The sequence below is a fragment of the Chionomys nivalis genome, chromosome 3 (assembly GCF_950005125.1).
Source record: "Chionomys nivalis chromosome 3, mChiNiv1.1, whole genome shotgun sequence".
NCBI classification, from domain to species: domain Eukaryota; kingdom Metazoa; phylum Chordata; class Mammalia; order Rodentia; family Cricetidae; genus Chionomys; species Chionomys nivalis.
The window spans coordinates 90,334,017-90,358,027 of record NC_080088.1 but is presented as its reverse complement, the minus strand read 5'-3'; positions in this window follow the sequence as shown (position 1 = coordinate 90,358,027).

The window sequence follows — 24,011 nt, the reverse complement described above, 5'->3', positions numbered from 1 at the left end:
TACAACACAGCAGCACAGCGCGGGCAGGATAGAAAGGAACATCTAAAGTAGAGACATCATGCTTCCAGTTCCAACATTTGAGAGGCTGAAGCAGGGGGATCAGAAAAGCAACCTTGACTCCATAGCGAAAGTTGGAGGTCAGCATGGGCTCCAAGAGACCCTGTCTCAAAACTTAAATAACAGGCCAGTGATGGTGGCGCAGGCCTTTAATCCCAGTAGGGATTAAATCTCAGTAGGTAGAGAGGCAAGCAGATCTTTGTGAGTTCGAGGCCAGCCTGGTCTACAAAGCGAGTTCCAGGACAGCCAGGGCTACACAGAGAAACCCTGTCTTGAAAAACCAAAGGAAAAAAAAAAACAAAACAAAAACCAAATAACCCTTCCAAAACCAGTTCCAGCAGCTTTCAGACTGAGAGGGCTGAGATTGCTGGGGGTCAGACAGGCCCTGGGAACCCCAAGAACAGTGGCGGCACTCAGCAGAAGAGAAGGCAGCTTCTGGGTGTGGAAACAGGGGCGGGGTTGGGGGACTGTCTCCTGAGACTCACAGCCTGCGACCTCCACCTTGGGTGTGGCTGTGTCCTTTGCCAGAGGCCTGGCCATCTCTTAACCTCTGGCCACCCATTGGGACCCTTCCTGGGAGTCCTCAGAACAATAATTCCACTGTGGATACTTGTCAGGGACCCACACTTCAGAGACAGAACCACCACACCGCTCCTCCAGGGCCTGTGCTCTGCCATGTCAGCCCTGGGACTCCCCACAAAACGGGTAATGGAGGGTCTGGCCTCAGAGAGCACACACACACCCACACCATCCCCAGGGTGACAGGGGAGCTGCATTGCAATATAGAAAATGACTTTTTTTTCTTCAAAATATAGAGAATGATTTTTGTTTGTTTGTTTTCCGAGACGGGGTTTCTCTGTAGCTTTGGAGTCTGTCCTGGAACTCACTTTGTAGACTAAGCTAGCTGACCTTGAACTCACAGAGATCCACCTGTCTCTGCAACCCGAGTGCTGGGATTAAAGGCATGCGCCACCACTGCCAGGCTGAGAAGGACTCTTGATGGGAGTCAAGGAGGGTACGGAGGCTGAGAGGGGACGGAAGAACCCCAGTGGAAGGAGTTCCCCTTTTTTCTCTCGAGACAGAGTCACACTAAGTTTCCGAAGCCGACTTTGAACTTCCAGTCCTCCTGCCTCAGTAGTAACTGAGATGACAGGCTTTGGCCACCAGGCTCAGCTGGAATTTTGCTGTCAGTGTTATTCTTTTTTTTTTTTTATTTATTTGTTTGTTTGCTTGTTTAATTATTTCTGAGCCCAGGACCAGGGGTTTAGGTTGGGATTCACAGGCTCAGTAGCACAGGGCTTTGGGGCAGGTGATTACCTTTTATCAGACGCTAAGCTCAGGCTGGCCTGGCTTGGCTTGGCGCCTTCTGAATGTCCTCTAGCTATCTCAGTCCCAGGGCTATCTCAGTTCTGGCGATAAGGCCATCAGCCCCCTGCCTGTCCCTGTCCAGCACAGCCTGGCCCAGGCTCCCTGCAGGCCTAGGCCAGTCCCTACCCCACCCCCTCAGCTGGCCCAGCCCACTTGGCCTAACTTCCTCTCCTTAAAAGGCTAAGTTTGGGAGAAGAGTAGGGAGGGGGTGCTGGAACCTCAAAGCAGCTGTCCCCTCTACCCCGAGGGAGCAGTGGACCAGTCTGGGGAAACAGGATACGACCCCAGCTGCTGGGGTCCATGAAATCCCTGTCTGGGCCCCTACTCCAGGCTTCTGCTCAGGACCTTGTCATTTCTCTCTTTATCTCCTCTCTCCATCCCAAACTGTGCCTTTGAAGAAGATATTGAGGCCCCAGGGTGGCCAGGCCTGGGCAGTGGAGCTGTGGTTGGGGTGTCATAGGCAGAGTCTAGAACAGACAGCAGATGTCCTGGGGCCCCAAGGGGCTACCTTAGGTATACTTTTAACCCCCTCTTTTTTTTTTTTTTAAATAAAGATTGAACCCAGGGTCTTGTACATACCAAGAGTTCTATCCCACTGAGCAATATCCCTGTGTCTCTTTCTCCTTTTTATCTTGGGACAGAGTCACACTCGGTTTCAAGGGTCGGCTTTGAAGGTGAATCCTCCTGCCTCAGTGGTAACTGAAACGACAGGCTTGTGCCACCAGGCCCAGATGGGGTTCAGCTGTTGTTATTGTTCTCTGTTTCATTTGTTTTTAGTTTTGTTTTTGATTTTTGAGACAGAGTTTCTCTGTAGCTTTGGTTCCTGTCCTGGAACTAGCTCTTGTAGACCAGGCTGGTCTCGAACTCACAGAGATCCACCTGTCTCTGCATCCCGAGTGCTGGGATTAAAGGTGTGCACCACCACCCGGCTCTTGTTTTTTTTTTTTTTTTTGGTTTTTCAAGACAGGGTTTCTCTGTGGCTTTGGAGCCTGTCCTGGAACTAGCTCTTGTAAACCAGGCTGGTCTCGAACTCACAGAGATTCACCTGCCTCTGCCTCCCGAGTGCTGGGATTAAAGGCGTGCGCCACCACCGCCCGGCCCGGCTCTTGTTTTCATTTGAGGCAAGAGCTAGCTACATATCCCTGGCTGGCCTAGAACTTGCTGTATAGATCAGACTGGCCCCAAACTTGTAGTGATCCTCTTGGCTATGCCTGCAAAGCACTGTGTCTGCAGGCGAGGGTTGCCATGGCTGTCTTCTCTGTGTGTGTGTGTGTGGTATGTGTGTGGTGTGTGTGTGTGATGTGTGTGTGTCACACTGTGGAATAAACTAGCTGTGTTGATGGCCGTCCATAATGCCAGGACTTGGGAGGCGACGGCAGAAGGATGGGAAAGTAGCGGCCATCCTTGCCTACATAGGATAGCCTGTGCTATGTGAGACCCCATCTCAAAAACAAATAATAGCGGCTGGAAAGACGCCTCAGCGGTTGTTAAGAGTGATAACTGCTCTTGCAGAGGACCTGAGTTTGGATCTTGGCTTCCATGTCAGGTGGCTCCCAACGACTGCCTATAACTCGAGTTCCAGAGGATCCCGTGTGTCTAGTCTCTAAGGGCACACGCATACACAGACTCAAACAAAATGAATGGCAAGAAGGGCGTTGATACTACACAGCACACACCTTTGCTGGCAGAGCCTTGTGCTCACAGAGTTCCGGGCCAGCAGGGTCTACAGGAGACCCTGTCTCACCCCCCACCCACCAGATAAAGAAACAAATCTTAGCTGGGAGTGGTGGCACCCGGCTTTAATCCCAGCACTTGGTAGGCAGAGGCAGGCGGATCTCTGTGAGTTCAAAGCCAGCCTCATCTACAGATGAAGTTCCAGGCCAGTCAAGGTGCACAGTGAAACTCTGTTGGTTTTTGTGGGAGGGGTTTTGTTTGTTTTTGGAGACAGGGTTTCTTTGTGTAGCCCTGACTGTCCTGGAACTCGCTGTAAACCAGGTTGGCCTCAAACTCAGAGATCCATCTGCCTCTGTCTCAGCGCTGGAAGTTCTTGGTGTTTTGAGAGAGGGTCTCATCACTACGTAGCCCTGACTGACCTGGGACTCTCTATGACGAGGCTGGCCTTTAACTCACAGAAATCCGCCTGCCTCTGCCTCATCAGTGTTGATAGGCCAGTGTCACCATACCTGGCCACAAATACTGTTTTTAAAAAGAAAAGAAAAAGGAAGGCTGTGGCTATGGCTCCTTGGAATGTTCTAGGCCCTGGGTTCAATTCCCTAAAGAGCAACCCTGCCCACTTCCCCACCCCTTTTGGGAATGTCAGTCATCCATCCAAGCCAAGGGGCTGGAGAGCACAGTCCTTGGGTGTCCTTTGGCTTTAAGTACTGGGCAGGGACCTGCTGTTCGCCATCTAGCTCAGGGCCTCAGTTTCCCTTTCGGTACTTCAAGGAGGGCGGGGCTTGGCCTGCATATGGGGGAGGGTGGTGAGCAGCTGGGTTGAAGGAGGGTCAGGGGTTTGGCGGAGTTGGGGGGCTGGGGAGTCCCGTCCCTGTGGTCCCCGCCCGCGGCCGCTGCCCACGAGTCGTCCATAAAAGGCAAGGAGTGCAGGTCGCGCCAAACTTAGTCATGCGGCGGCGGCCGGCGGCTGCCCGCGCGACTTCCTCCGCCGACTTCCCGTTTCGAGAGCGGAGCCCGCAGGGGATGCGAGGTGTGGTCCTGCCTTTCGAAATGGGCCCTGATTCCCCTAAGGGGACCTGCGGGTCGCTGGGGACCCGCGATGCCTGGCTACCGCGCTGTAGAGGGGACCGCGAAGCGTCTGCAGGCGCACACCCGGGCTTGTGTTGGAGAGAGTGGGGGCTGTATAGCCCAGGCTGGCCTGCTTCAGCCTGGGAGTGCTGGGATCACAAGAGTGAGCCATTACTCTGGGTTTAGGAATGCATGAAGGGCTTCCAGGAGGCCCAGCTGTTATCCTGGAGGAGGGAGGGAGCTCGGATAGGAAGGTCTGGAGGGGGCATTGTTTGTTCGTTTTTTTTCTTCAGTGCTGCTGGTAGAAGCTGGTGCCTCACCTGCTAGGTCAGTGTTCCCCCTCTGAATGTTCTAGACTGTATATTTCTTTGAAACAGGGTCTCATGTGACCCAGGCTGGTCTTGAACTCTTGTTTTGTTTTGAGACAGGGTCTCTATGTATCCTTGATTGGTTTGGAACAAACTATATAGACTAGACTCGCTTCAAATTCACTTGCCTCTGGAGTGCTGGGATGATTCTCTCTCCACCTCGGGAGAGCTGGGGTGAAGATGTTTGCCACCATACTCAAATTTTTGTTTGTTTTATTTTCTTTCTCTATTGTGAGACAGGGTTTCCGTATGCAGCTCTAACTGGCCTAGAACTCACTCTGTAGACCAGGCTGGCCTTAAACATACAGAGATCTGCCGGCCTCTGCCTCCCAAGTGCTGGGATTAAAGGTCTGACTCATAATGCGTGCCTTATTTTCATTTCTTAACCATTTATAATGAGACAGGATCTTTTTTTTTCTTTCTTTCTTTTTTTTGTTTTGATTTTTTTGAGACCTGTAGCTTTGGAGCCTGTCCTGGAACTAGCTCTTGCAGACCAGGCTGACTTCGAACTCACAGAGATCCACCTGCCTCTTCCTCCCGAGTGCTGGGATTAAAGGTGTGCGTCACCACTGCCTGCCTGAGACAGAAGTTGCCCAGGCTGGCTTGAACTCATTCTGTATCCAGGTAGGCATTGATTTTTTTTTTTTTTTTTTTTTGAGACAGAGTTTCTCTTTGTAGCTTTGGAGCCTGTCCCCGAACTTTCTCTGTAGACCAAGCTGAGCTCAAACTCACAGAGCTCACAGAGATGTGCCTACCTTTACCTCTGGAGTGCTGGAATTAAAGGTGTGCACCCCACTGCCCGACTTTTTTTTTTTAATATTTATTTATTTTTTACGGGCACGGATGTCTGTGTACCACGTGTGTACAGTGCCTGAGGAGGCCAGAAGCCACCAGAACTGTAGTTCTAAATAGTTGTGAGCCACCACGTGGGTGCTGGGAAGTGAACCCTAGTCTTCTAGACGAGCAGCCAGTGTTCTTACCCACAGAGTTCCCCAGACCCAAGCACTGAACTTTCGATCCTTCTGGAATCACTGCAACACCAGGCTGAGTGAAGGGGACAGCTCTGATATCTCACTTTTCTTTGAGAAAAGAGCTGAATAAACATGAGATGAATCTGTTAGTCTGTGGGAGCCATAGTTCGATCCCTTCAGCTTCCCCTCCATAGATTGGAAACGTCTTACCTGGTGTGGTGATACATTCCTATAATCCTAGCACCAGGGAGATGGAGAGGCCAGGAGAGACCAGAGGAGTGGGAGTTGAATTCAAGGTCATTCGATTTGCAACAGTGAGACCCTGTCTCAAGAAAAGAGATGTTTCATGCTAGCTAGAAACGAGAGGGGAAAAAAAAGATAAAATGGCTATACCGACCTTAATGAGCAACCTCTTGGACCCTTTGTTTCTGGTAGGGCCACAAGGCACTGATCTCCCTAAAGCGGTGGTTCTCAGCCTCCCTTTAATACAGCTGCTCATGTTGTGACCTCCAATCATACAATGATTTTCATTGCTATTTCATAACTGTAACTTTGCTACTGTTACAAATCATAATGCAAATATCTGATGTGCAGGATATCTGATATGCGGCCCCCGGGAAAGGTCCGTCCGACCCCAGGGTTGAGAGCCGCTGCCCTGGGGGCTGTTTGTTATGGAACTGTGACACAGAGGACAAGCATGGGTCCCGTGTACACAGTAGGTGTTCAGCAAAGGAGGTTGCTGTATTAGGCTCTCCTTTGCTTCCGCCCCTCTGGGACGTCTCAAGATTTGTTAAGGTGGCTCACAATTCACCATAGCTAGTTTATGGCTGGCTGGAAAGGCTTCTGTTTCTAAGGAATGGGGTCAGCCAATCCCAGGCCCAGTCTGTTCAGTCCTTTCCTGTCTTCTGTCCCTGTCCCTCAGCCTGGGGTCACTCCAGGGAAGGCTCAAGGCCAGCGCACTTAACAGAACCCAGTTGGGCAGGTCACTTAGAGTCCAGTTCCAGGTGTCAGGACCTCAGCAGCCTGTTTGGGCACTGAGGACATCTTGGGCCAGGTGCAGTGTTCTGAGAACCCATGAGGTGGAAAGAATTATGGGATGATAAAGGCTCCAGAGACAGAAGAGCAAAGGGAACAAGCCTGGTGGCACATGCCTGGAATTCCAGGACTCAGGAGGCTAAGGTCAGAGTCCAGAAAGTTCCAGGCCAGGGCGAACAAGATGGCTTAGGGAGCGATAGCTTTGTACGTCTGAAGTCCTGAGTTCAGTGGCCGGAACCCATGGCAGAAGAAGAGAAGCAAAGAGTCTCCAAAGCGCTGTCTTCTGACCTCCACATGTGTGCTTCACATATATGTGCCTGCACACACACACACACACACACACACACACACACACACACTACAAAATGAATAAAAATTAAGACAGTGTTTCACTATCCCAGGCTAGCCCAGAACTCAGGTTCCTGCGTCTTTCTCCTGAGTACTGGGAATAAGGGCGTGGGCCACCACCGCCTGGTCAAAATTTCATTTTCATTTTTACACGCATATGTCTGTTTGCCCGCATGTATATCTATGCACCTGATACCCTTGCGGGTCAGAAAAGAGCGTTGGCTCCCCTAGAACTGTAATTACACGTGGTTGTGAGCCTATGGTGTGGTCTGCTCTTAACCCCTGAGCCTTCTCTCCAGCTCCGAGTCTTCCCCCAAGTGCAGGGAGATTTGAGCAACTTGGTCAGAAATAACTAAGGGTGGGGCAGACCTGGGGCAGCTAAGGCTCTGTTAGGAGCAGAATGGAAAGTGAAGGCAGGGAAACGGTTGAAGGAAGCGCGGGCGGTCCGCACAGAAACTGCGGAGGGCTTAGTCAGCGCAAGACTAGCAGGTCAGAGGCTCCTCTCGGGCGCCATCTAGTGGATGACCTTCTCTCTAGTCAACTCCCTGCTAGGTGAGCTGGAGCCGGTAATTTCCCTACCAGATGCATTAAGGACCCGGAGGAGCCAGCCTTGGCAGCTCACACCTACACCCTGAAGGTTTATCATGAATTCAAGATCAGCCTGGGCTGCCCGGTGAGTTCAGGATTACCCAAAACTACAGCAGGAGACCGTTTCTCAAAAAGACAAAATCAGGCTGGGTGGTAGTGGTGCACATCTTTAATCCCAGCACTTGGGAGGCAGAGGCAGGCGGATCTCTGTGAGTTCGAGGCCAGCCTGGTCTACAAGAGCTAGTTCCAGGACAGGCTCCAAAACAAAACGTGGGCTGACGAGATGGCTCAGCAGGTAAAGATGCTTGCTTCCAAGCCTGATGACCTGGTTCAGTTCCCGGCACCCACATAGTGGAAGGGGACAACTGTCTCCTGTAGCAGTCTTGTGACCTTTCTCAAGTGCCTTGGCAGGTTCACACACACACAGGAAGTACATAAAAATAATTGTAAAAACCCACCCATTTGTAAGTGACTTGGAATATATATAAGACGAAAACGATAAGCAAAGTGTTACTATACTTATTGCTTATTGACCAGAAAAAGATGTCAGTATGTTCAGTGCAGACAGTTTTGTAGGAAGTATTTCTAACAAAGCGTGGTAGCACATTCCTGTGTCTTAACATTCCGGAAGCTGAAGCAGGAGTGGGGGTCAGGCTAGGCTGGGTTACGTAGTCAGATTCTGTCCCTAAATAACCAAATAAAGGAATAAAAATTGGGGTCAGAGAGATGGTTCGATGGCATTTATCGAAGAAGCATGTATTACTGCTCTTGGAGAAACCCAACTTCGGTTCCCAGCACCCCACTGAAGGACGCACAATCACCTATAAGGAAGGGGATCTGACATTCTGGCCTCTGTGGGCATCTGCACTCACCCACCCAAACCGAAACAGTTATAGGTAATTACAGATAAAATAAGCCCCCCCCCCAGTGGTGGCGCATGTCTTTCATCCCAGCACTCAGGAGGCAGAGGCAGGCGGATCTCCAAATTTGAGGGTAGCCTGGTCTATAGAGTGAGTTTCAGGACAGTCAGGACTGCACAGAGAAACCCTGTCTTGAAGCTACCCACTAAAATATATATACAATATATAAATATATAATAAAAACATATAAAATTATATATAAGATGTGTTGCATTCTCTTATGTTGCATTTGTTTAACTCTGTGAAGCTGTGATTCTTTTTTTTTTTTTTTTCCAAGACAAGGTTTCTCTGTAGCTTTGGAGCCTGTCCTGGAACTTGCTCTTGTAGACCAGGCTGGCCTCGAACTCACAGAGATCCGCCTGCTTCTGCCTCCTGAGTGCTGGGATTAAAGGCGTGCACCACCACCGCCCGGCGAAGCTGTGATTCTTTGTCTGAAACACCAGATAGTCTAATAAAGAGCTGTACAGCCAATAGTGAGACAGGAGAAAGGATAGATGGGGCTGGTGGGAAGAAAGAACAAGAACAAGGAGAGGAGGACACTAGGGGCCAGCCACCCAGCACACAGCCACCCAGCACACAGCCACCCAGCACACAGCCACCCAGCACACAGCCACCCAGCACACAGCCACCCAGCACACAGCCACCCAGCACACAGCCACCCAGCACACAGCACACAGCCACCCAGCACACAGCCACCCAGCACACAGCCACCCAGCACACAGCCACCCAGCACACAGCACACAGCCACCCAGCACACAGCACACAGCCACCCAGCACAAGCCACCCACCCACCCAGCACACAGCCACCCAGCACACAGCCACCCAGCACACAGCCACCCAGCACACAGCCACACAGCACACAGCCACACAGCCACCCAGCACCCAGCCACACAGCACACAGCCACACAGCACACAGCCACCCAGCACAAGCCACCCACCCACACAGCACACAGCCACACAGCACACAGCCACCCAGCACACAGCACACAGCCACCCAGCACACAGCACACAGCCACCCAGCACACAGCCAGCCACAGAGCAAGAGTGAAAGCAAGATCACAGAAGTGAGAAAAGGAAAAAGCCCAGAGGCTGCAGGTAGATGGGATAATTTAAGAAAAGCTGGCTAGAAGCAAGCCAAGCTAGGCCAGGCATGTATAAGTAATAATAAACCTCCATGTATGTTTGGGAACTGTGTGGTGGGCTCCCCAAAAGAGTAAAAAGCCAAAGATGTAAAAAACAGCCAGAAAATATATATGTTACTTTTCAAAAGAAATAATTAAGAGTCTACGTATGTGGCCTTGGCTGGCCTGCAGCTCTCCATGCAGAACAGGCAGCCTTGAACTCAACAGAATCTCTGCCTCCTAGTGCTGGCATTCATTATGCAAGCACCACCACGTCTGGCGTCTGGCACCACTTCTTCTTTCTCCTCCTCTTCCTCCTTCTTCTTTTTCTCAAGACAGGGTTTCTCTGTGTAATAGCTGTGGCTGTCCTGGAACTCACTCTGTAGACCAGGCTGGCCTAGAACTCACAGAGATCCACCTGCCTCTATCTTCCAAGTGCTGGGATTAAAGGTGTGCCCCATCATGCCCAGTTTAGTCTTTCACTGTGATCCTCCTGCCTCCACTTCCCAAGTGCTGTGATGACAGGGACACAGTAACTCTTTCAGGGAATGACTATCATATCATGTCTATTTTTGTTTTGAAACTGGGTGTCACTATGTAGCCCTGGCCGGCCTGGAACTCAGAGAGATCCACCTGCCTCTGCCTCCCCCAGGGCTGGGATTGAAGGCTTGTGTGTCACCGTGCTTAGCATTATTTATGTTTGTTTATTCATTGTTTCAGAGCATGCTTCTGTGTAAGGGCCCTCAGAATTGACCCATAGGGAGGTCAGCTACAGACAAGTTGAGCTCTGGTGCCTCCAGTTTAATAGGGAACTGGCTGTCTGGCATCTGGGAGATATTGTCAGATCCTGTGGTCCAGAGACAAGTGGGTGAGGAGCTGGGAGCCAATAGCTCTGGGGCTAACACCAGGCCATCAGGGACAGTTTACTCTGGGGCTAACAGTACCTATGCTGCCCAGTCACATGGCTCTGGGCACATGGCTGCCCACTGGCACCACCCCACATCTGGACACTTCGAGTTTGTGCCTGGACAATTTTGTCCATCTGACCGGCCATCCGCGCCGTCTGGACTTGTAGATGTCCCTTTGCTGGACCAGGGACTTTGGCTGTGGCAGTGAACGGATGTCTTGGCTTGCAGGTGCACCGGGCACAGAGTACAGCTGGTGCACAGGTCCTGTGATGGCAGCAGGTTGCCGGTACAAGGGAAGTCAGTAGGGAACATGGTTAGCTTAGCTTCCTAGGTCATTGACCAAGCATTTACCAGTGGGTGAGCTTGCAGCCTCATGTCCTGAAAGATGCTTATTGTTCCCACAGCTGCAGCTGTGGGGCTTCGGACGTGACTCTGAAGCTGTTTCCTGGGAGACGGGTGGAAGAGAAGAGGTAGGAAGCAGCTGGGTAGGGCCAGGGAACAGGAGTCCAGACTGACAGCCTCGGGGTCTCTCCTCCCTAAGACCTCTGCAGACACAAGTGGCAGGGTAGGGGAATACCCCATGAAGGCCTAGCGTGGGAGAGGAGAGTTCCTTGTCGTTGAGGTGGGGATTCCACCCTGTCCCCTGCGAATTCCCATCTCTCAGTGTGGCCTAGGGCGGGGGTCTGACTCTATTTTCAGTCTGGAGCCTAGGCAGAGGTCTGGGCGAGCAAGATCCTTTCTGGAGTCTAACTCTCTCCCTCCAAATAAAGGCAGTCATGGGACAGAGAGGAGGATGGGGTCCTCGGGCATCAGTTACGGCATCACAGGTAGCTGATGGGGTATTATTAGGGGCAATGAGGGTAGTAGTAGCCCAGGCTGGGGCGAGGCATGCCTTAAGATCTGAGAGCACTGGACCAGCGTAGTGGTGCCAATTGCCCCTGTTCAGCCTTAGTCCGCACGCACGGAATGGGCTTAACAACCCTAAGAATGATTCTTGTTGGATTGGTAGGCTGAGCATTTGGGGTGGCACTCATCGGAAATAAATGACACTCCTAGGTCCCGAATCTAACTTGTCCTCCTTAGGGAAGAGGTCCACTATTGCCAGGAAGACAGCTCCAGGCCGGGGTCAACTCCAGCGTTGCTCCTTCCTAGAGACGGAAGAAGGGAGGCTCCCACTCTTGAATCCCAAGTAACCTAGATCTGAAAAGCCTAGCTCCTGGGTGGGTTGCTATGCTCCTAGCAGCCGCCAGGTGGCGATAGAGACGCAGCCACCGGGTCCGGCTGGGCGTGGCTGTACCTGCTAGGCTGAGGACTCCAGACCCATTTGAAAACCATTTAGAAGGAGAAATACTGGGTTCGAAAAGGCAAAAGAGTCTTGGCTTGGTGGCAGAGGTCTTTAAACAGGCACTCGGGAGGCAGAGGCTGGTGGATCTCTGTGAATCTGAGGATGGCCTGTTCTACATAGTGAGTTCCAGGACAACCAGGGATATGAAGATATATAGAGAGGCCCTGTCTCCATGGTCTGAGTTTGATCATCATACAAAAAGCAAAACAAACAAGAAAACAAAACAAACAAATAACAACAACAACAACAACAAAACTGAATTCAGTGGCATGCATCTGTAATCCCAGAAATCCTACACCACGAGAATCTTCCGGAAACTTGCTGGCTCATTGGTCAGCTAACCTGGAATAGGGGTAGAACAGCAGCAGAAATAAGATACCGTGCCTCAAAATCCTGGGTGAAGGAGCGAACCTTTAGCCTTCCAGAAACCATGACACAAATAACTAAATCAAAATTAAAAACAGAAAACGTTCACGTGTGGGTGTCAGTGTTGTGGCATGCGTCCTTCATACTGGCACAGAGGAAGCAGAGGCCGGGTGCGGGGTCTCCGGCGGCACGCAGCTTTCCTAAGAGTGCTGCTGTACACCTAAGTCAGGTCTTCATGTGTTTTTGCCAACTGAGCCATCTCCTCGGCACCGAGCTATTTTTTTGTTTGTTTGTTTGTTTTGTTTTATGATGGCCTCACATAGCCTGGGATAGCCTCAAACTCCTTATGTAGCTGAAGAGGACACTGAACTCCTGTTCTTCCTGCTTCTGCCTCCTGAGTGCTGGGATTGAAAGGCTTGTGCCACCAAGCCTGGCTTGTTTTCTACTGTTTTGTTTGAGACAGGGTTTCTCTATGTCCTGGAACTCCCTATTGAGATCAGGTTGACCTCAAACTCACAGAGACAGAGATCCGTCTGCCTCTGCCTCCCGAGTGCTGGGATTATAGGTGTGAGCTAGCACGTTGGCATTATCAGGTTTCTGGTTATCTAGTCTGTAGCCCAGGCTGACCTCAAACTGGTAGCATTCTCCCACCTCAGCCTCCTAAGTGCAGGGACCACACATCTTTCAGAAGATTCAGCCTTCTCTCTTCCCCCTCTTCATTAATTTTACATCCAAATATATCCCGAGACACCCGCTCCATTTTCCCGGCTTTGCGTTAAGAGGCCTACTGAATGCTGTGTGATTTTACAAGTCTGCAGCTTCTCTGGACTCCCACGCAGCACGTGGGCACAGGGAAGGGACTGTGGCAGCTCCGGCCTGTCTGTAGGAGTTGGAGAATCTTGTTTTCCTGGATCTCATTGGATTTAGAAAAGCAAGTTCCACAGAAGCCAGCCATCTATGTCCTGACCAGAAGCAGTCAACTCCGATCTGCTGAACTCCCAGCGGCCTCTGCAACGGGAGACAAAGGGTGGAGGTAGACACGACTCCCAGGGGTCTGCAGGTTATGATCCATCTCCCCAGAATCCCAAGCTCTGGAACCCTCCAGCTTCTCCCGAGAGCTCTGCCCACACTCCTCTGTTCTCGGATAAGTCAGCGGTTTCCGCTGGAACTCTCCAGATTGGTCCATCTCCCGTAGGTCCCACCCTACGGCACAAAGAGAGCGACACAAAGCAAGTTTTGATACACCCACTTCGCCAAGCCGCGCCCCCAGGTCCCCTAAAGTGCCCATCGCTCCCGTTTTTTGTTTCGGACACAGGGTCTATACTGGCCTGGAGCTAATTATGTGTAGCAGGGGACAAGGAACTTCTGATTCTCCTGCCTCCACTCCCCAAGTGCTGAGATAGCAGGCATTCACTACCATGAAATAGATGGGGAACGATGAACCCAAAGCCTTGTGCGTGCTAGCGAGCACTCCTCCAACTAAGCCTCAGTCCCAGCTCTTTGTTTTCCTGGTTTTGGAGCCTCTGTAGTCCATACTGGCGTGGAACTCGTGGTAATCCTCCTGCTTCAACCTCCTAGATTCTTGGATTAGAGTGAGTGTCCCGCAACAGTTTTTTTTTTTTTTTTTTTTTTTTTTTTTTGGTTTTTCGAGACAGGGTTTCTCTGTGGCTTTGGAGCCTGTCCTGGAACTAGCTCTGTAGACCAGGCTGGTCTCGAACTCACAGAGATCCGCCTGCCTCTGCCTCCCGAGTGCTGGGATTAAAGGCGTGCGCCACCATCGCCCGGCCCGCAACAGTTTCTTAAATGTTATAATTGTATTGTTACACTTGACCTACAGGAGGCCGGGAGCTGGATCCTGAATGGTGTGTGTGTGCAGATACAAGGATGGAGGCCAGAGAAGGACGTCCACTGGGCCAGCAGGTCCCAGACTTCTCTTGTCTCGTCAGCACTGTGCTTATACCTGGCTGTTTACAGGGGTGCTGGGGATTTGAACTCAGGTCCTCATGCTTGAGCCACAAGTGCTCTTACCCACCCCTCCTGTGTCTTTCTTGTCACTGCTGGCCTGGTTGAGGTGCCACCGATAATCTCTAAACCTACAGAGAGAAACTGGGAGTCTGGGCGTGGCTGTGCATGCCTGGAGTCCCTTGAGAGGAAGAGGCAGAAGGGTCAGGGTTTGGAAGGCTTTGGCTGCAGGGCAGTGTCCAAGAAAGGGAAGGTGGGAGGCCACAGAGATGGCTCAGCAGGTAAAGGTGCTTGCTGTCAGCCTGCCAACCTCAGTTTGACCTCTGGAACCCACGTACTGGAGAGAATTGACTCCTATGAGTCGTCTTCTGACCTCCACATATGTACCAGGGTCCATGTGCAAGAGCACACACACACGCACACTCACAAGCTTGTACACACACACACACACACACACACACACACACGGAAACAGAAAACAAAAGCAAAGACAGAACCAGGCGGTGCACACCTTTGATCTCAGCACTCCAGGAGGCAGAGACAGGCGGATCTCGTTAAGTTTGAGGCCTGCCTGGTCTACAGAGTGAGTTCTAGGACAGCCAGGGCTTCAGACTTGTTGTGTAACAGAGAATAACCTTGAAATCTTGTTTGTCCTGCCTCCTCTCCCAAGTGCTGGGGTTACAGTACAAAGAAACCTTGTCTCAAAAAGCAAAGCAAAACACCCCCCCAAAAAAATCAAACAAACACATACACACAAAAAGAAAAAAACAAAAAACAAACCAAACCCAAAACACCCCAAGACAGGAGCCTCTTTATAGGGTTAAGCTCCCGCAATGACTCAGAACATAGCAGAACAAACATCAAGTCAGTTGGCCATGCTGAGTTTCAACTGAGCGGGTGGAAAAATCACCTGTTGTCCGATCTTCAAAGAGATCCATAGATGGGCATAGCAACCTCATTTTCTGCAGACCAGTTTAAACCGCCAGGTAGCGAAGTTCAGGGAACCAGGAGGTAGCAGCGCGTGCCCTTTATCCCAGCCCTCTATGAGTTCGAGGCCAGCCTGGTCTATAGCGTGAGTTCCAGGACAGCCAGGGCTACACAGAGAAACTCTGTCTCGAAAAAAAAAAAAAAAAAAAAAAAAGAAATAAAGAAAAAAGACACTGGGATCAAGCAGGAGGGAGTAGATCAAACCTTAGTCTCTGCCTCCTGAGGTCTTTCTGCTGTCCTTTTAGCTCTAATGCAAGCCCCTCCCCAAGCACAGGACACTCCTGAGTCGATCTTTATGTGAAAAAGTTTTTTTTTTTTTTTTTGCTTTTGTTTGTTTGTTTGTTTTTTGAGACAGGGTTTCTCTGTGTAGCTTTGGCTGTCCTGGAACTTACTCTGTAGACCAGGTTGGGGTCAAACTCACAGAGATCCACCTGCTTCTGCCTTCCGAGCGCTGGGATTAAAGGCGTGTACCACCATGACCAGCTGTGAAAAAGTATTTGTAAAGATTTATTTTATTTTTTTTTTAAGATTTATTTATTTATTTATTTATTTATTTATTTATTTATTTATTTATTTATTTATTTTGTGGTGCTGGGTTCCAACCCAAGTCTTAGTCCATGCAACCTTATACGGCAAAGGCAAGGAGACAACCTGAGGTGGTTTGAAAGAAAATGGCCCCCAAGAAGGTGGCATTATTATAATAGGTGTGGTCTTTTGAAGAAAATGTGTCTCACTCAGAGTGACAGCCAGTTGGCTTCCTGCTGCCTTCTGGTGGAGATGTAGCGCTCTCAGCCCCAGCCCGCATCGACCTGCATGCCACCATGTTCTCTGTCACAATGATAATGGACTGACCTCTGAAACTGTAAACCACCACCTCAACTAAATATTTTCTTTGTAAGAGTTGCCAGGGTCAGCCGGGCGGTGGTGGCGCACGCCTTTAATTCCAGCACTCGGGAGGCAGATCTCTGTGAGTTCAAGGTTGGCGTGGTCTACAGAGGGAGTTCCAGGACAGGCTCCAAAGGTACAGAGAAACACTGTTTTGAAAAACAAACAAACAAAAAGAGTTACCATGGTCATGGTGTCTTTTTTTTTTTTTTTTTTTTTTTTTTTTTTTTTTTGGTTTTTCGAGACAGGGTTTCTCTGTGGTTTTGGAGCCTGTCCTGGAACTCGCTCTTGTAGACCACGCTGGACTTGAACTCACAGAGATCCGCCTGTCTCTGCCTCCCGAGTGCTGGGATTAAAGACGTGCGCCACCACCGCCCGGCGGTCATGGTGTCTTTTCACAGCAATAAAAACCCTAAGGCTCAGCTCCAAGTTAATTTTTAAAAAAAAAATTATTTATTTATTATGTATACAATGTTCTCTGTGTGTTGCCTGCAGGTCAGAAGAGGGTACCAGACCTCATTACAGATGGTTGTGAGTCACCATGTTGTTGCTGGGAATTGAACTCAGGACCTTTGGAAGAGCAGGCAATGTTCTTAACCACTGAGCCATCTCTCCAGTCCTCCAAGTCAATTTGACTTTTATTTTTATTTTTAAAAAACTCTGAGACTAGAGAGACAGTACAGTGGTTAAGAGCAAGTACTGTTCTTTTTTTTATTTTATTTTATTGATATTTATTGAGCTCTACATTTTTCTCTGCTCCCCTCCTTGCCTCTCTCCTCCCCCCTTCAATCTTCCCCCAAGATCCCCATGCTCCCAATTTACTCAGGAGATCTTGTCTTTTTATACTTTCTACTTCCCATGTAGATTAGATCTATGTAAGTCTCTCTTAGTGTCCGCATTGTTGTCTAAGTTCTCTGGGGTTGTGGTTTGTAGGCTGGTTTTCTTTGCTTCATGTTTAAAAACCACCTATGAGTGAGTACATGTGATAATTGTCTTTCTGAGTCTGGGTTACCTCACTCAAAATAATGTTTTCTAGCTCCATCCATTTTCCTGTAAAATTCAAGCTGTCGTTATATTTTTCCACTGTGTAGTATTCCATTGTGTAAATGTACCACATTTTCCTTATTCATTCTTCGGTCGAGGGGCATTTAGGTTGTTTCCAGGTTCTGGCTATGACAAACAAAGCTGCTATGAACATAGTTAAGCACATGTCCTTATGGCACGATTGAGCATCCTTTGGATATATACCCAAAAGTGGTATTACTGGGTCTTGAGGAAGGTTGTTTCCTAATTTTCTGAGAAATCGCCACACTGACATCCACAGGGGTTGTACCAGCTTGCATTCCCATCAGCAATGCAAGAGTGTTCCCTTTTCTCCACATCCTCTCCAGCATAAGTTGTCATCAGTGTTTTTGATCTTGGCCATTCTTACAGGTGTAAGATAGAATCTCAGAGTTGTTTTGATTTGCATTTCTCTGATGACTAAGGATGTTGAATATTTCCTTAAGTGTCTTTCAGCCATTTTAGATTCCTCTGTTGAGAGTTCTCTGTTTAGGTCTGTACTCCATTTTTTTTTAATTGGATTATGTGATCTTTCGGTGTCCAATTTTTTGAGTTCTTTGTATATTTTGGAGATCAGACCTCTATCTGATGTGGGGTTAGTGAAGATCTTTTCCCATTCTGTAGGCTGTCATTTTGTCTTGTTGACTGTGTCCTTTGCTTTACAGAAGCTTTTCAGTTTCAGGAGGTCCCATTTATTAATTGTTTCTCTCAGTGTCTGTGCTGCTGGGTTCTATTTAGGAAGTGGTTCCTGTGCCAATGCGTTCAAGTGTCCTTCCCACTTTCTCTTCTGTGAGGTTCAGTGTGGCTGGCTTTATGTTGAGGTCTTTGATCCATTTGGACTTGAGTTTTGTGCATGGTGATAGATATGGGTCTATTTTCATTCTTCTACACGTTGATATCCAGTTATGCCAGCACCATTTGTTAAATATGCTTTCTTTTTTTCCATTTGATATTTTTTGCTTCTTTATCAAAAATCAGGTGTTCAAAGATGTGTGGATTGATATCCAGGACTTCTATCAGTTCCATTGGTTCTCTTGTCTGTTCTTATGCCAATACCAGGCTGTTTTCAGTACTGTAGCTCTGTAGTAGAGTTTGAAGTCAGGGATTGTGATGCCTCCAGGAGTTCTTTTTTTTTTTTTTTTTTTTTTGGTTTTTCGAGACAGGGTTTCTCTGTGGTTTTGGAGCCTGTCCTGGAACTAGCTCTTGTAGACCAGGCTGGTCTCGAACTCACAGAGATCCGCCTGCCTCTGCCTCCCGAGTGCTGGGATTAAAGGCGTGCGCCACCATCGCCCGGCTCCAGAAGTTCTTTTATTGTACAGGATTGTTTTTGCTATTCTGGGTTTTTTGCTTTTCCAAATGAAGTTGAGTACCATTCTTTCGAGGTCTTTGAAGAATTTTGCTGGGATTTTGAATCTGTAGATTGCTTTTGGTGCAAGTACTGTTCTTGCAAAGGGCCCAAGTTCAGTTCTCAGAACCTACCCAGAAGTTCATAACTGCCTGTCCTCCAGCTTCAGGGGAACACTCTCTTCTGGCCACCTCAGGCACCTGCACACGTGTACCACCATAAGACACACACATATGTTTAAAAAAAAAAACTTTAAAAAATAAAAAAATAAAAATAAACCTTTTAAAAAGTTCACTCATTTATTTACTTAGAGACAGGGTCTTGTGTATCCCAGACTTACTTCAAATTCAGTATGTAGCTGAGGATGACTTTGAACTCTTGTTTCCCCTGCCTCCACTCCTGAGTGCTTGGGGTACAGGCATGGATCACCACGTCTTATGACTTTTAGTTTGTTTGTTTTTGTTTTTTGAGACAGGGTCTTTTAATGTAGCCCTGGCTGTCTTGACTCTTGCCATGTAGACCAGGCTGGCTTTGAACTCACAGAGATTCTCCTGCCTCTGCCTCCCAAGTGCTGAGATTAAAAGTGTGTGCCATCAAACCCAGTTTGTTTGTTTGTTTAATATTGAGAAGCCTAAATTATCTTTAAAAAGAAGAAGGTAGGTCTGCAGAGACAGCTCAGTGGGTATAATGCATGTACAATGTGTGCATGTGTGTCTGGGCATATGAGCTGGAGAAATAGCTCAACAGTGAAGGGTGCTCGCTGCTTTTCCGGGAGACCTGAATTCAGTGCCTAGCATGCACACCCAGTCCCAGGGATCTCACACCATCGTCTGGTCACCACAGGCACCCGTACACATGTGGCATACACTCACACAGACCCACACATTCACATAAATAAGAAATATAAATAATTTTGAAATTAAAAATAGTTTTTTAAAAAAGTTAACAGGGTGGGGGTGTAGCTCAGTGGTAGAGCATCTACGTACAACCCCCAGTGAGGCGCTAGAACTGGCTTGAATGGGTACAGGACCCGCCCATTTGGAAACCCTGAGTGCAGTCCCAACACCACAGAAACCAATTCTAGACCCTATGCACACTCTGCTGCTTTGGAGTCTTGCTTCCTTTTTATTTTTCTTCCTCCTTCCTTTCTTCCTCCCTTCCTTTCTTTCTTCTTTCTTTTTAATTTGAGACAAGGTCTTATGCAGCCCAGGCTGGCCCCAGAACAACTACAGACGCTGGGCTGGTCTTTATCATGATGCTCATGCCTCTGCCTCTTCCCAGTGCTGGGTTCGCCGTTGTGTGCCTTCGAGTCTGGTGTAGGTGGTGGCGGGGGATGGAGCCCAGGGCGTTGAGCACACTTCAGTGACTGAGCCCCCACACACCCAGTTCAGCTCCTCCTTCATTTTGTAGTCACGTGATTTGAAGGCTCCTCACGTCTCTCCTGGAACTGCGTCTGCCCCGGAGGAGGGTAAGGTCACTTCGGACCCCTCAGGATCCGAAGGGGCTGGGCCTGGGATCCTGCTAGTTGGATGGTACTAGCGGGGTCCGGTGAAGTAGAAGTGTTCTTCCTTGCAGATAATAGACTAAACCTGTGGCTGGAGATAAAAGGCCTTGCTGGCCAGGAGCCGCAGTCACGTGGCTCTTTTGCACTCTCGAGGGGACGGCTTCTGGCTTCCTGTCCCTTTACCTTGCAGTAGACCCATGAGAGACAAGGCTGGGAGCCTCTGCCAGGGTCGTTGGAATGGGATGATGGCTATGAAGTTGGGGTCCTGGAGACCCCTGACCCCGCCAGCGTGCCCTTCCTGACTGCTGTCAGCCATGTGTGGTGACACGCGCCTGTGATTTCAGCGCCAAGGGAGCTAAGACTGGAGGACTGTGAGCCTGAGGACAGCCTGGACTTGCACAATGAGGGGCTGAGAAGGAAGGGAGAGAGGGAGGGACGAGGAAAGAAAGGAGGGAAAGACCGAGGGCGGGAGTAAGGAGGGGCTGAGGGAGGGAAGGAGGAAGAAAGGAAGGGAGGGAGGGAGGACTCTTAAGGTCTCTGTGTATACTAGGCAGATGCTTTACCAATAAGATAGTTCCCAAAGTAAACTTTAAAAAATATTCCTATTAGGGGGCTGGAGAGATGGCTCAGTGGTTAAGAGCACTGCCTGCTCTTCTGAAAGGTCCTGAGTTCAATTCCCAGCAACCACATAGTGGTTCACAGCCATCTGTAATGAGATCTGGTGCCCTCTCCTGGCCTCCAGGGATACATGCAGACAGAATACTGTATACTTAATAAATGAATAAATCTTAAAAAAAAACTTAACATCATGTTTAAAAATATTTATTTTAAGTTATGCATGTATTATGTGTCTGTGTATAGGTCTATGCACGTGAGTGTATTGCTTGTAGAGGCCAGAGGAGATTTTTTGGCACGGAGACGGAGTTACACGTGTCGTGTGTCACCTAATGTGGGCACTGGGAACTGAGCCCAGGTCCTCTGGAAGAGTAGGGAATGCTCTTAACCATGAGCCACCTCTCTAGCCCAAAGATTTTATTTTATTTTATTTTTTTGGTTTTTCGAGACAGGGTTTCTCTGTAGCTTTGGAGCCTGTCCCGGAACTAGCTCTTGTAGACCAGGCTGGCCTCGAACTCACAGAGATCCGCCTGCCTCTGCCTCCCAAGTGCTGGGATTAAAGGCGTGCGCCACCACCGCCCGGCAAGATTTTATTTTTTAATTATGTGTATTGTATGTGTCTGTATATGGATGGGTCTGTGCACGTGACTGTGGGTGCCCTTGGAGGCCAGAAGAGGGCACTGGATCCCCTCTAGGAGTTCTAGGTGGTTGTGAGCTGCCTGGTGTGGGTGCTGGGAACTGAACCCAGGTCCTCTACAAGAACATTGAGCACCTTTAGCCTTTGAGCCATCTGCCCAGAGCCTTAAATTGTTCCTGGAACTAGCTCTTGTAGACCAGGCTGGTCTCGAACTCACAGAGATTCACCTACCTCTGCCTCCCAAGTGCTGGGATTAAAGGCGTGTGCCACCACCGCCCGGCATTTTAAATGTGTAGCCCAGGCTGGCCTCGAACTCGTGATCCTCCTGCCTCTGCCTCCTTCAGCAAATCCTACCGGCGTGCGCCACCACAACCGGCTAAATTGTTCTTAAAGTTCCATCTCGCCCTAGGCACGGACCTCTTGAGGAAGGGTTCTGTGCCTATCTAGGATTCTACCGCTGCTTACTGGTGGTGGTGAGGTCTCTGGGGCATCTCTAAGTGAGAATCTGGGAGGAAGTCAGAACCCAAAGTTGAGCATCTGGACTAGAGGTGGTTCAGGGGTAAAGAGCGCTGGCTGCCTTCTATCCCCAGCACCACACAGTGGCTCACAACAGTCTGTCACTCCTGCTCCTGGGGATCCCAAACACTCTTCTGGTCTCCATCCTCCCCATTCCTCCTCCATCCTCCCCCTGTTCCTCCTCCATTCTTGCCCTGTTCCTCCTCCATCCTGCTCTGTTCCTCCTCCATCCTCCCCCTGTTCCTTCTCCATTCTCCCCGTTCCTCCTCCATCTTCTCCCTGTTCCTTCTCCATCCTCCCTGTTCCTCCTCCATCCTCCCTGTTCCTTCTCCATCCTCCCCGTTTCTCCTCCATCCTCCCCATTCCTCCTCCATCCTCCCTATTCCTCCTCCATCCTCCCTGTTTCTCCTCCATCCTCCCCCTGTTCTTCCTCCATCCTCCCTGTTTCTCCTCCATCCTCTCCCTGTTCCTCCTCCATTCTCCCCGTTCCTCCTCCCATCCTCAAGGAACCCTCCTGCCCTTCCTCCTCTTTCCTCAGTGTGAACTTCCCCCCACGCCTGCCTCCTCCAAAGATCTGGGGATCTCATTAAGAGGGAGCTAGGGCTCAGGCTTCAGGTCTTTCCGGTGAAGAGGCCTTCCTTTCCAAACCTTCCTGGACATAAAGAGAAACAGCTGGCTGGGATTGCAGGGCTGTCCAAAAAACAGAACAATTCTGTTTCCTGGCCAGCACACTGTCAGGACTTCCTGAGGCTGCTCTGGCTCCCTGGGCCACTGCAGGAGGTCCGGCTGTTTACCTCATGTCCCCAGCTGGCTGGGTGCCCCTCTCTATGGGTGATGCCATCCTCTCAGCACATATGAGTCATCGAGGGGGTCACCCGCTGACTTTACAGATCCCCCAGCCACCTGGTGTGTGTGTGTGTGTGTGTTGTGTGTGTTGTGTGTGTGTGTGTCTAAGTGCAGGTGATGCATCCCCTGGTACTCAAGTAGAGGAGTTTTCAGAAGTCAGTTTCACCTTCCATTTTTTAAAGATTTTTATTTATTATGTATATAGGTTTCTTCCTTCATGTATCCTGCAGTACAGAAGAGGACACCAGATCTTATTACAGATGGTTGTGAGCCACCATGTGGTTGCTGGGAATTGAACTCAGGACCTCTGGAAGAGCAGCCAGTGCTCTATTCCTCTGAGCCATCTCTCCAGCCACCACCTTCCACTTTTTTTTAGGTAGCGTCTCTATATAAGACGCTCTATTATATCCGTTGCTTTGGCTGCTTCAGACTAGCCACGAGCCGCCCTTGGTGATTCTCCCGTCCCGCCTCCCACCTCACTGTAGACAGGCACCATGGAACCCAGCTTTTCTTCATGGTGTCCAGGAACGGAACCCAGGCTCTCAGGGTTGGGTGCCAGTGCTTTTACCTACCGAGTTATCTCACTAGCCCAGCGTTTTGAGGCAGAATCTCATACTAAACCAGACAGACCTCAAACTCAAAAGGTGCTGAGCCGCGACACTTGGCTTGTTTTGGAAACAGGGTCTATGTAGCACTTGGCTTCTGGAGATGCTGTGGTTACAGACCTGGGCTACCACGCCTTGCTGGGCTTTTTGTTTGCTTGTTTTGATAGGGAAGGTCTTTTGTGTCCCAAATAGGCCTTGAACTCATTGAGTACTAGTGACTAGCCTTGAACCTCAATTGTATACGGTCACACTCAGCTTCAGACGTGCTGAGGATCAAACCTCAAGCAAGCTGACAGCGGAGTCACTCCCCAGCCCCTCATTTCATTTTCTCTGCATGTGACTACACATGTGTGCATGCAGAGATCAGAGGACGACCGCCCTGTCATTGTTCAGGCAGGAACTTGTCAAGTAGTGTAGTCTAGCGGGCCAGTGAGTCTAAGTCTCAGAGATCTGTTGGTTTCTGCTTCTCCAGTGTGTGTGTGTGTAAGAGAGTCTGTGTGTGAGTGTGTGTCTGTGTGTGAGTGTGTGTGAGTGTGTGTGTGATGGTGTGTGTCTGTGTGTATGAGTGTGTGAGAGTACTGTGTCTGTGTGTGACAATGTGTGTATATGTATGTGTATGTGAAAGTACTGTGTCTGTGTGAGAGTGTGTGTGTGACGGTGTGTGTCTATGTGTATGACAGTATGTGGATGTGTATGTGAGAGTACTTGTCTGTGTGAGTGTGTGTCTGGGTGTATATGTGTGAGTGTGTATGAGAGTGTGTGTCTGGGTGAGTGTGTGTCTGGGTGTGTATGTGTGTATGAGAGTGTGTCTATGTGTGTGAGTGTGTGTGAGTGTGTATGAGAGTGTATGTCTGTGTGAGTGTGCATGTCTGTGTGTGAGTGTATGTCTGTGTGTGTGAGTGTGTGTGCA